The 13,638-nt window shown below is 36.2% G+C and overlaps 1 protein-coding gene across 1 annotated transcript in view; it reads left to right on the forward strand.

Moving 5' to 3' along the window:
- Positions 1-13,638, forward strand: part of Oatp30B (Organic anion transporting polypeptide 30B) — a 492,924-nt gene that overhangs the window by 399,699 nt on the left and 79,587 nt on the right. The window lies entirely within an intron of this gene.

The raw sequence follows: 13,638 nt of genomic DNA on the forward strand, positions 1-13,638 counted from the left end.
ATTTCCAATTTGGCAGTTGTCTTTATGGTCGGCCACAGAATTTGAACCCATGACCTCAATGCGAGTCTCAAACTCTCTCGATTCTGCATCACTGTTTATGTAAATAAAATAAATTAAGATGAAATTAGGCACATAAATATTATTTTAAGAAACATGGGAAACGAATAGTATGGGTAAATTATGAGTGCAGGAACGTCATGTAATTACAACAATTAAATGAAAATAAGCCCACAATCTAGTTAAATGATTGAAAAACTGAATGTGATGAACTGATTAATGTAATTAATGATGTGCACTTTGATAAGAATCATGGTTAGATTTAGGCCTATGCATCACATTATTAATAACGCTATCGTGATAATCACAACAATGAAATAATAACAGTAAAGTAACATTTGTTAGAGCAAGAGCAACCGCGGATCATAAAAAAAAATTATTAAAAAATGAATGTCACGTTTTTAAAAAAAAACTGAATGTGATGCACTGATTAATGTAATTAATGATGTACATTTTGATAAGAATCATGCGTTAGATCTATGCATCACGACGTGTAATTATAAATGTAAACACCATTTATTTTTTGGAAAAGGATTTATTATTATTATTATTTATTTTTTTATTTTTATTATTATTATTAAATTTTCTGAGGAAGGAGTAAGGTGAAAGATTTTACTTCCTCTGACTGGTTATGCGTCAATCTATCTTCAAAAGTCCAAGTCTTTTTATGTATATCCCTTTGTACTTTAACAACTGATGTGAGAAATTACAGTCCGCTCCGCGAATGTCTGGAATCAGGTAAAAGATGTTTACTTCCAGCCATAGATAGAGTATAAATCATGCTATTTATGCCTCTTTAAATACAGCAACCAGGTGACTGTTGAAGTGAGTTTTCTTCATTGTTATTATGCTGTACATTTTATTCACTTCTAGTAATCATAGGTAATTTTTGAAGTGAGAATTGAGTTTTCTCCACATATTTGAGTAATTTTATTTATTTCTACTCACCATTCCGCTATTTCATCTTTTTGAATTCGATTTGATGCATTGTTTTACTTCCACCAAGGTGATACACTTTCTCTTTCAACTGCGGTGAACTGGTTGGGTCCTGCTTCAGACAGCTGCGTCCAGTCAATGTCATATAGTCGAGGACTCACTTTCATTTCCACGTGCGGGATTCACCTCTCACACAGATGGCTAAACCGACTGCGTAATACATACTCATACATATTTCACAACAGAAAATTATTTTCAACTGGCCAGGGAACAGGCGGTGGTCGAAAAAAAATAATACAAGTGTCAAATAAGACCTACAGGAACATGTGTATTCGAAACATCCACGCATATCGAGTGATTTACCTTGGCTCTTACGTAACAAGAGCTTTCATAACAAACAATGGACCTTGAAACTTATGTAACACAGCTTTCACTTCATTTCAACATTCTCTCCATGCTCATTCGTCAATCGCTTTCCCACACCACTCGCTTGCAAATACCCATTCACCAATCACAAACCAGCTCCCCTTATCCCTCCTTTGACCACGCCCCCTTTCCCCTATCCCTCTTTTGGCCACACCCCGTTTCCCCTATCCCTCATTTGGTCACGCCCCGTTTCCCCTATCCCTCATTTGGCCACGCCCCCTCCCAGCCTCCCAGCCTGTCACGTGAGCATCATTTCCTTACTACTCATGTGATCAAATGCAACACTTACGTTGTTATGTTGTGAAGCGATAAAAATATACTTATGTGTGCTATGTGTATCATTGAATGTGCTGAAGTGTGTTTTCAATTAAAACAGTATTTTTTTGAGGGAGTAATATAGGCCTAGTCCTTTTTGAAGTTCTTTTTTTACTATATCAAATACAACACTTTCCTTATATTGTGAAGAGATAAATGTAAGATTGTGTGTGCTATGTATATCCATGAATGTGCTGGAGTGTGTTTCGGGGAGTAATATAGTCCTTTTTCAAGTCCTTATTTTTCTGGCTATAACTTTCCCTTTTTGTCCTTTTTGATGAAAATTTTTCCCTGTAAAATCCGGTCTCTAGTAATCATGTTTCATACAACGGATTAGAGAAATAATGGAACTATTACATGTACTTCGGTACATCACAATAATATGATGTGCGTACATAATCACTTAGTAATTTAAGACGGCGCTCATTCCGTCGGATCCCGGCCACTTAGTCACTCGTAATGAGTGCACCTCTGCACATAGTGTGTTGGACATTGTGCCACTGTCACACATCTGCGACACAGTGCAAAGGGTTGGCCACTAAATGGAAACTAAGAGGTGGAACTTAAACCGAGAGGATTCAATCCGGCATCGGAACTGGAATCCGGTGTGGCTTAGTGGATAAAGCGTCAGCACATAGAGCTGAAAACCCGGGTTCGAGTCCCGGTGCTGGAGAGAATTTTTCTCTGTTCTATCCATCCTTCATCATATGGTAATGCAGAATTCCTGCACGGAAATATCGTATGTACTTCGGTACATCATAGTAATAAGATACCAGGAAGTCAAAAACAGGGTAGCAATGGCAAAGATAGCTTGTAATAGAAAAAGGAGCATCTTCTACCGACCTCTGAAGAAATAATTTTGTGTCAGAAACATGGACGAAACGACGAAGTGAAGAGAAAATACTTACTTACTTACTTACTTACTTACTTACTTACTTACTTACTTACTTACTTACTTTTAAGGAACCCGGAGGTTCATTGCCGCCCTCACATAAGTCCGCCATTGATCTCTATCCTGAGCAAGATTAATCCAGTCTCCTTATTTGAAGGATTCGTAACAAGCTGTTTTTTACGGTGATGGGTTGTTAGCCCTTCGCCCAACCCCCAAGCTGGAGGACCACCCCTCATCGGTTGTCCGCGACTGCTTATTCAATATATTCACATCTACCCTCCATATCTGGAGGCCGTCTCCTCGGTCCGCAGCCTGAGGACGCGCCATGCCGTGGTGATAGGGACCCACAATACATGGAAGAGAAAATACCACAAGAATTTGAAATGTGGATATGGAGAAGAATGGAATGTGTGAAATGGACAGATAGAATAAGAAATGAAGCTGTGCTAGAAAGAGTGGATGAAGAAAGAGAAATGCTGAAACTGATGAGGAAGAGAAAAAGGAATTGGCTGGGTCACTGGCTAAAATGAAGCTGCACTGAAACGAATGGTGAAGGGAACAAATGTTCTCGACAGAATAATATACCGGTATATGATAGAGGACATTAAGATACAGTATATGGATTGTTAGCGGAGGCTAAAAGGAAGGCAGAAAATAGGTAAGATTGGAGAATGCTGGATTTGTAGTAAAAGACTTGCCCTTGTGCAGAAAACTGTGAATCAATTAGATACTTACATAAAGAGAAATGTTTAAGAGTATATAAGTTGACTGTAGACATGAAGAAAACCCGGCGAATAGTTCAAGAGAAATCCCTGTACACCAATCAATTTTCCGGTAGGCCTACCACGGATACTATAAAACAAACTACAGTATATTTTTGTGATTTTTACAGAATGACAATACTTTGTCTGTACTTCACATAAGTTCAAGAGAACTGACGTAGATCAAATCTAATTTTTCTTCTTTGAATTCCTTTTTTTTTTTTTTTTTTTTCTGGCTCAATATGAGATATTACTATGATGTACCGAAGTACATTATGGACTTCCAGCGCAGTAATTCTGCGAATCCATATGGTGAAGAGTCGGTAGAACGGAGAAAAATTCTCTCCGGCACCGGGACGCGAACCTGGGTTTCCAGCTTTACGTGCTGGCGCTTTATCCACTAAGCCAAAACGGAATCAAGTTCCGATGCCGGATTTAATCCCTCTCATTTTAAGTTCTACCTGCTTTGTGGGCTTACCCTCGTGTACCGTGTCACAGTGGGAGAAGTGGGTACAGTAAGACAGGGAGAACAGTGAGACATTTTTTATTAGATGGTAAATTTTGATGTTGAGATGTTTGTAACAGTGGAGTTGTATGTTTCATGAGTAAAGTAACAGTATTTTCATACTCGATTTGATTCTAGTTATAAAGGTGAGTGATGAAAAAATAATTCGTAATTCTTCACTTTAGAAGTAAAATTTTGGCTTGTGTTTAATGAAGGTTATATTGGATATACAAATGAGATATAAATATGAATGTTTTGTTACCTAATACTATGGTATTTGAGATTATATTTGGCAAAGTTTCGTCTTTCTTGTTTTAATTTTGAAGTGATGGCGTCATTTTTAAATTAACTATGCTTAAAGGGAACAGTGAGACATGCCACTGAAGGGTACACTGAGACGTCTCACTGTTCCCATGTACCAATGATTTGCAAAACCAAACTGTAATTATATTACATATACCAGTAACTAACATTAAAAATGAACATACTAGTAACCAATTTAGGAATTGTAGCTCAAAATGATGGATACATTACATTTTAATGGTTTCATAAATAAAAAATTATTCATAACATTTAAGAAAAGGTTAAAAAAATAATAAAGAATTACATTAAATTCTTATAATCATAAACTTTGTTGTCACCAAAAATTAATTTCATTTTTCACAAAAGTTTGAAATGTCATGGAAAATTCACTTTTCCAAATGTTCCAGATGTTTCAATGGTTTCGAAGTCAGACATCAAAATGATTCTAAATAAGCCTACAGAACATGTCAAGATAAAGAGAAAGCAAGTTTTTGTTTTCTTTTGAAATAAATGTAAATCATTTTCAATGTTCCTTAATAGACACTGTGATGTCTCACTGTACCCTCCTGAATGGGAACAGTGACACATTTGCATTTTTTTGACAAACAACGTATGTACATTATGTCCTTTATCTATTAACATTTCTGTTTATGTATTATTATACTTAATGCTTTAATGTCTATTTCTATTGCACTTGATTTTAAAAATACTTGAATTATCACTTGCATACATATGTCTTAATATTTTGTGTCTCACTTTACCCACTACTCCCTTATGTGTGACAGTAGACACAATGTCTGCATATAAGTACAGAGTTGCACTCATTACGAGTGCATGAAGAGTCAGATGACGGCTCTCCTCTCTGTTTAAATCACGACCAAACATCAGTGACAAGCTGAAGGGTTTATGGCTTGATAGTGTGGCCTAGTTACTGTATGTGAGTATTTCATATCGATAAATTAATGTTGATTCCTCTGTGTACGTCCGCGTCTTGAGCGGTCACAGGGTTCGACTAATAAGTGGAACATTGAAATGCATTCCGCAACACGTCACTGCCTTTCAATTAGTCCATGGCCCCCTGCCTAATCATATCTCTAATTATAGAGCATTGTATATTTAACCCATTCTGCCGCTCACATTCATCTCTGTTATGAAGAGTTGCAGGGCGTTGCATTGGCGCAGTAAATAGTTCGCGGACTCCCGCAGAGTGTGTTCGACTCTATTATTAGACTATTATTTTATGATGATGATTATTATTATTATTACTTTATTTTTATTATTATTTTTTTTATTTTATTATTTTATTTTTATTATTATTATTTTATTTTTAAAATTATTATTATTTTGCAAATCAACATTTCAGGTATAACTCCCTGTAAAGTTGATTTGAACAATTTCGAGGGAAAAATTGTTCCGGAGCCGGGTATCGAACCCGGGACCTTTGGTTTAACGTACCAAGGCTCTACCATTGAGCTACTCGGGAACTCTAACCGACACCGACACAATTTTCCCTCTATATCCACAGACCTCGAAGTGGGCTGACAACCGTCAAGCAACCAACTTCGAGTGCACACTAACTCCGTGTGACTTAAATTGTGGTTTTCTGTTCACGAACAGTGACGTGTATTATGCAAATCAAGATTTCAGGTATAACTCCCTGTAAAGTTGATTTGAACAATTTCGAGGGAAAAATTGTTCCGGAGCCGGGTATCGAACCCGGGACCTTTGGTTTAACGTATTATTATTTTTATGATTATTATTTTATTTTTATTATTATTATTATTATTATTATTACTATTACTATTACTTTATTTCTATTTTTAATCTTGTATTATTATTATTTATTATTTTTATTATTTTATTATTATTTTATTTTTATTATTATTATTTTATTATTATTACTACTATTTTATTTCTATTTTTAATGTTGTATTATTATTATTATTATTATTATTATTATTATTATTTTATTTTATTATTATTTAATTATTGTTTATTACTTACTTACTTACTTACTTTACTGGCTTTTAAGGAACCCGGAGGTTCATTGCCGACCTCACATAAGCCCGCCATTGGTCCCTATCCTGAGCAAGATTAATCCAGTCTCTACCGTCATATCTCACCTCCCTCAAATTCATTTTAATATTATCTTCCCATCTACGTCTCGGCCTCCCCAAAGGTTTTTTTCCCTCCGGCCTCCCAACTAACACTCTATATGCATTTCTGGATTCGTCCATACGTTCTACATGCCCTGCACATCTCAAACATCTGTCTTTAATGTTCCTAATTGTTCATTACTATTTAATTTAATATTTAATATTATTTAATATTTAATATTATGTATTAACTAAACATATGAATTCTCTGCGTTTGTCTGGACCAAAATGTAAAACCAATGCAGCTTTTTATCATAGCATGAGTCAAGGACCCAGATTATTAAACAAATTTTATTCCAATATAATTTTAACCACGAATCCTCTTCAAATTAATAAAAAAAAACATGAAAAATTGTATTGGATTTATAGTTCGGTTTTAAACATATTGAACACTTTTTAATCTGTATTTGCCCTCAATTTTAATTGTATTTTTTTGCTTGTATTGGAATCCCCTCCTGAGCACGAGTCTTACTCATTCACAAGTGGGCTAGTTTATATTATATCGTATTAACTTGTATTCATTTCAAGCTTACTAGCAATAAAAAATGCATTATTATTATTATTATTATTATTATTATTATTATTATTATTATTATTATTATTATTAGTATTAGTATTATTATTATCATTATTATTTATTGGCCAATGGCTGTTGTCCAGCACATAAATATAAATAGATAAATAAATTATTGGCAATGAGGGATGAAGCTACAGAAGAATGGAGGAAGTTACATAACGCAGAATTGCACGCATTGTATTCTTCACCTAACATAATTAGGAACATTAAATCCAGACGTTTGATATGGGCAGGGCATGTAGCACGTATGGGCGAATCTAGAAATGCATATAGAGTGGTAGTTGGGAGGCAGGAGAGAAAAAGACCTTTGTGGAGGCCGAGACGTAGATGGGAAGATAATATTAAAATGGATTTGAGGGAGGTGGGATATGATTGTAGGGACTGGATTAATCTTGCTCAGGATAGGGACCGATGGTGGGCTTACGTGAGGGCGACAGTGAACCTGCGGGTTCCCTAAAAGCTATTTATAAGTAACTATTATTATTATTATTATTATTATTATTATTATTATTATTATTATTATTATTGTACTCGTCAAGTACCATGCTTATTGTACAAGAAGGTACCACGAGGATGATCCCAGAAGTAATTCTCTAACTTTCTTAATTGGCAGAGTCGTGTCTCGCTATCACTCTGCGAATTCATTGTACGTGTGTTTTCCATCTGACAAGGGGTAGTTGAAAGGTCAATCTGTCGTTTGACCTTAGCATTTTACTAGCCATGTTTAATAAGTTTATCTTCAGCTGTTAAGGGCGAGTGTTGCGACTGACCTCCGTGAAGATCGTATCTCTCTCTCCTCACAACAGACTCGTGAGTCCCGACTTCAAGAGCAACTTCTGTTATTAAAGATAATCTAGTCAAATGGCTGTGATTAGTTCTGTATCTCTCAACAGTGATCCGTGAGGCCATTGCCTTCTTTTTTTTTTCCTGAGAACACAATAAGAAACTATACTAAGTTATTTTGAACCAGTCGTGATAGACGCAGCGCTGACGTCGTGGGTTCGAATCTTTCTCCGTGCATGAACGCCCGTCAGTCGTTGTCTTGTATGGCGGAATACCATCGTGCTGTTCCACGCTGCAAAGTCCGGTCACGTTTGTGTCTGGCATTGCATGGGAATGACAAAGCTAAAACGCTTAAAAATGAAAGATAGCCGGTATTACACTGTGACTCAGCGCTGAAGTAAGGTTGCCTTCTCAGGGTAGGATTACTAAAACAGTCTTCATGTTTGTTTGTCTACCTGCCTACCTATCGGTCACCAGCACAGAGCACGCTGAGGCTAGCCTCTTTTACTCTCGGAAAACGCGCTGCACTAGGGTGCACTCCGTAACTGCTAGCGGATGTGCTCTCTATCGCTCCCTGTTGCACGACGGTGCACACGGGACGGCACCGCGTACCCTTTGCACATTTCAGCGAGTGCTGACGAATACTGATCTAGATTGAATTTTTTCTGTTCGCTTCTGTTTATAGACTATCTTTATCTACATGTCTGTCTGTCTGTCTGTCTGTATGTCTGTCCGCCTGTCTATCTGTCTGTCTGCTTGCTACTTGTACCAATATCTGTCTAATCTTATCTGTCTGTTTCTATCAATATCTATCTAATCTAAATCTTACTTATCTATTTAATCTGTCTATTTTGTCTATATATTTATCTTATATATAACCTATATACCGGTATAAATATACACACACACACACACACAAGTCCACAGCTGTGGAGTAACGGTCAGCGCGTCTGACCGCGAAACCAGGTTCGAATCACGGTCGGGGCAAGTTACCTGGTTGAGGTTTTTTCCGGGGTTTTCCCTCAACCCAATACGAGCAAATGCTGGGTAACTTTCGGTGCTGGACCCCGGACTCATTTCACCGGCATTATCACCTTCATTTCATTCAGACGCTAAATAACCTAGATGTTGATACAGCGTCGTAAAATAACTCAATAAATAAATATATATTTAACTAATCGACCTACCTAATCTATCTAATTTATCGATCTCTCTAACTAATTTATCTATAGAATCTATATATCTAACTAATTTATCTATAGAATCTATATATCTAACTAATTTATCTATAGAATCTATATATCTAACTAATTTATCTATTTATCTAATCTAATAATATCCATCTATATAGTCTATCTAATCTAATTAATCTATCTAACTCATCTAATAAATCTGTGTAATATATCTAATTAATCTATACATAATATCTAATCTGTTTATGTAACTAATTTGTCTATCTAATCTATCTAACATATGCAACTAATCTATGTAATCTATCCCTCTATGTAATCTATCTTATCTAATTAGTCTAACTCGTTTATCCATCTATCTAATATATCTATGTAATATATCTAACTAATCTATCTAATCTAATCTAATATATCTAACCTATCTATCTAATTTATCTTACCTTACCTGATTCTATCCATAGACCTACATTGATGTGTTTTATTTCTCTATCTTCGTGCTTGTATTTCTCTTTCTTTTATCCACCCGTCTCCCATAACATAAGCCTGGTGAAAACACAGTTAAATTTCAAGTAGGCCTAACTAAAAACTACAAAAATTACAAGTATGTTTGAAAGTGTTCAAAGTACCGTAGTCTATACATTTTATAAAGTTGATCCAAATGCTTGACTAAATGTGGAGAACAGTAGATAAACAAACAGTCATATGTTGGTGGTTCAGTTTTCTTTCTAACTTCACGGGTTAACGGCATGTATTAGTATTCCACAATACTTTAAGAAGCAAACAGAAGTGAAAAGAGATGCAGTCCCAAAAGCATCTGTGACGATCTTGATATTGGGAAAATTAGTTTAATGAAATACTACTAAAGAATATATTTTCGCACTACAGTTTATTATGGACACTGTTCTTGAGTATCGTAACCATTTGATCTCCCTCGTGTGTCCTCTTCAGTATCTAGACATGCCTGACTCTCTCTGTTTGTGAGAAACCCAGACTAGATAGCTCAATTATTCCCTTTTATATCCACATACCTCAAGTGGATTGAGTCGGAGTCTGGTAGAGTTCCTGGGTAGCTCAGTCGGTAGAGCGTTGGCGCGCTCAGCCAAAGGCTCCGGGTTCAATACCGGCCCCGGAACAATTTTTCCCTTGAAATTATTCAAGTTAGCTTCACAGGGAGCTATACCTGAAAAGTCAGATTTCTATAATACACGTCACTGTTCGTTAACAGAAAACCACAATTTAAGTCACACAGAGCAAGTGTGCACTCAATTGGGTCTGTGACGTCAAGTCAGCTTTACAGGGAGCTATATCTGAAAAGTCAGATTTGTAGGTGAGATCAAATACCTTACTATAATAATACCGGACAGCTAAAGTTTTACGTGCGAACGACGATGGTGCTGCTACCTACCTGCCGGGATGGAGATACTCGCGAAACAAGCTGTAATCAACTGCAATGTATATTGTTGCTGGGCTAGTTAATTTGTTAATAGTTTTATGAATTAGTACTAGTGTTAAAATGCCAGGGTGTATATGTGCTGTTTATAATTGTGACAATTGCAGCATTACAAATTGCTCCAAATCGTACTTTCGATTTCCGACAGTTCATAAAACGTAAGTCAACAACATTCTTTAGTAGGCCTAATTCCTTCGTCTTTGTGTTGATAGAACAATACAAATTAGTTTTTTATTTAGACCTAATAAATAAATAGAAGTTAAAATGTATTGGATTTTAAGGTTTTATCAAATTAAGTTAAGTTAAATACCTTCACTTATATTGGCTATACACTATCACCTTATGATGAAGTAGATATTGCTGAAAAAATATGTAAATATAATAAAAAAATGGGGATCATTAATAAAATCATGAAACCCTCACTAGTACAAAGACACACAAGAATAGGCTTGTATAAAACCTTAGCACAGCCAGTATTAAGCTATGGTAGCGAAGCGTGGACTGTGAAGAATAAAGATGTCGGTAGAATAACAGCAAGTGAGATGAGGTTTATGAGAGCAACAGCTGGATATACTCGCTGGGATCATAAAAAAAATGAGGACCTAATGCAAGAACTTCAAATAGAACCCATTATGCAGTTCATCAGCAAATATCAACTTCAGTGGAAGGGTCATCTCGAACGAATGAATCGATGCAGAATTCCAAAAGCACTGCTTCATTACCATCCATATGGCAAAAGATCTCTAGGCCGTCCAAAGAAGAGATGGACTGAAAATTCTAGTTTGAGACCGTAACAGGCCACTTGGCCTAATACTTGTTAGGAAGATGATGATGATGATGATGAAATTAAGTTTTATTGTTGTCCACATGCCTTTACTAATTATTACAAGCATCAGATTGCTATCAATTTTATCTTTGCAGTTGTCAGCAATGCGTATATTACTACTGTAAATTATTCCTAAAATCAGATTGATTTTGTCCCGGTAAACCAAAGAAAAAATATGTAACAATTAATTACGGAAAGTAATTATGAAGTATGCAATATGTCTCATAATATGCAGCTTTGATATAATATAATAATTTTACATTAAATATTATTCAACATTTCTTAAGTGTTTCATATATTATTCAATATTAGTACAGTAACTCACGTTTTAAACAATAGTCCGAATCTCGCTATGTTAATATTTTTATATGTGGACGTAATTCCATCCCTCTGCGCTAGATGTCAGGTCCGCGATTTTTCGCACTCACGCCAATGCTGCTAGTATACAGCTGTCCGGTATTGTTATAGTAAGGTATTTGATGAGATGTATTTCGCCGGACTGGCTTTCAAATACAATACTGCACTTGCAACACATTTTCTCGCCGCGAAGCAAAAGCAGGTATTAATGTCTTTGTCACCCGCAACTTGGAGCTCTCAGTTCTTAACTGGGTCAGACCGAAAGTTAATTTCATGTTTAATGTGAGATGAGGTGAACAGAGCGGCTCGCCGAGCGCGACAGAGCGGTGCCTGCCAGGTAGTCTGCCGGCCCCTGATCGTTACCAACATCGTCGTTCAAGTATTGAACCGAGTACCTGCCTGCCACAGCCGCTGTACGTATTTCACGACACATTGTGCCATGCACCTGCAGCTTAGGTGCGATCGGTGCACTCTTGAATGCTTGAAATCAACTACAAATATAACGTTATTGAAAAAGTAATTTCAAATTTAAAGCGTCATAAAAAGCTTATTATAATATTTGAAAGAAGGGGAAAAAAGGAAAAAATCCTATTTAGGTTTTTCATTTTTTTACTTACTTACTTACTTACTTACTTACTTACTTACTTACTTACTTACTTACTTACTTACTTAAGGCTTTTAGAGAACCCGTAGATTCATTGCCGCCCTCACATAAGCCCGTCATCGGTCCCTATCCTGAGCAAGATTAATCCACTCCCTACCATCATATCCCACCTCCCTCAAATCGATTTTATATATTATCCTCCCATCTATGTCTCGGTCTCCCCAAAGGTATTTTTCCCTCCGGCCTCCCAACTAACACTCTATATGCATTTCTGGATTCGCTCATACGTGTTACATGTCCTGCTCACCTCAAACGTCTGGATTTAATGTTCCTAATTATGTCAGGTGAAGAATACAATGTGTGCAGTTCTGCGTTAAGTGTCTTTTTTCATTCCCCTGTAACGTCATCCTTCTTAGCTCCAAATATTTTCCTAAGCACCTTATTCTCAAATACCCTTAACCTCTGTTCCTCTCTCAAAGTGAGAGTTCAAGTTTCACGACCATACAGAACAACCGGTAATATAACTGTTTTATAAATTCTAACTTTCAGATTTTTCGAAAGCAGACTGGGTGACAAAAGCTTCTCAACCGAATAATAACAGGTATTTCTCGTATTTATTCTGAGTTGTGCGTAAATTAAAACATTCCCCCCACGCACCACCCAAGTTTAATGTATTTGTAATTTCTTACGAAATTGCAACCTTGAGTTGGGCTGTTGGCTTGTCCTAATAAATCTCACAATTCCACAACCAAAAGTTGGCTGGATTGAAATCTGGCGATCGTGGAGGCCAGATCGTTTAAAATTGCCTGCTGATGACACGATTGTCGAAGATCTCTATAATGAATTGTTTTTCAGGGGTGGGTGTGAGACAGAGCGCCGTCTTGCTTGAAGATTGTATTTTCCAGATCGTGATTCCTCAGTCTGTGAATGACCAAGTTCTGTACCATACTGAAGTACGCTCATTTTTTACTGTGACAGTCTCTGTTATTTCAGTGCTGCCTCCTAAGAAATGTATACCAACGATGAACTGCGAAGTGAAACCACACTAAACAGTGTCTTTCAAATAATGAAGATCCTGCTGAATTAAAACCTGGATATAATTTTGAGACCAAATTCTGCATTTGCATGTGTTAACTCCATAGTGCTTCATCTCTCCAGAAAACTTTGTGTAGCCAGTCTATATCTATTTGAATTCTTGCCAGCTGAAATAAAGCAAAGTTATATCTTAACTGCTTGCTACTTTCTTAGAGTGCGAACACTGATTTAATTTTTCTGGGTATAACATAAGATGTCGCCTTACACTCGTAATTCTTTAAACTCTACTATAGCCAATTTTGAAGTTTCTTGGCTAGTGACTAACACAACTAATTCCATTATAATTATTGCTATATTCAGGAGATTCAAGAATAATTTAAAAAGTTGTATATAAAGTGAAAATTAAAATTAAGGTGACATTCAACATTTAATTTTTTTAAGGTGACATGTATTTATCTAGGCTGA

This window comes from Periplaneta americana, chromosome 3 (assembly GCF_040183065.1).
Source record: "Periplaneta americana isolate PAMFEO1 chromosome 3, P.americana_PAMFEO1_priV1, whole genome shotgun sequence".
NCBI lineage: Eukaryota > Metazoa > Arthropoda > Insecta > Blattodea > Blattidae > Periplaneta > Periplaneta americana.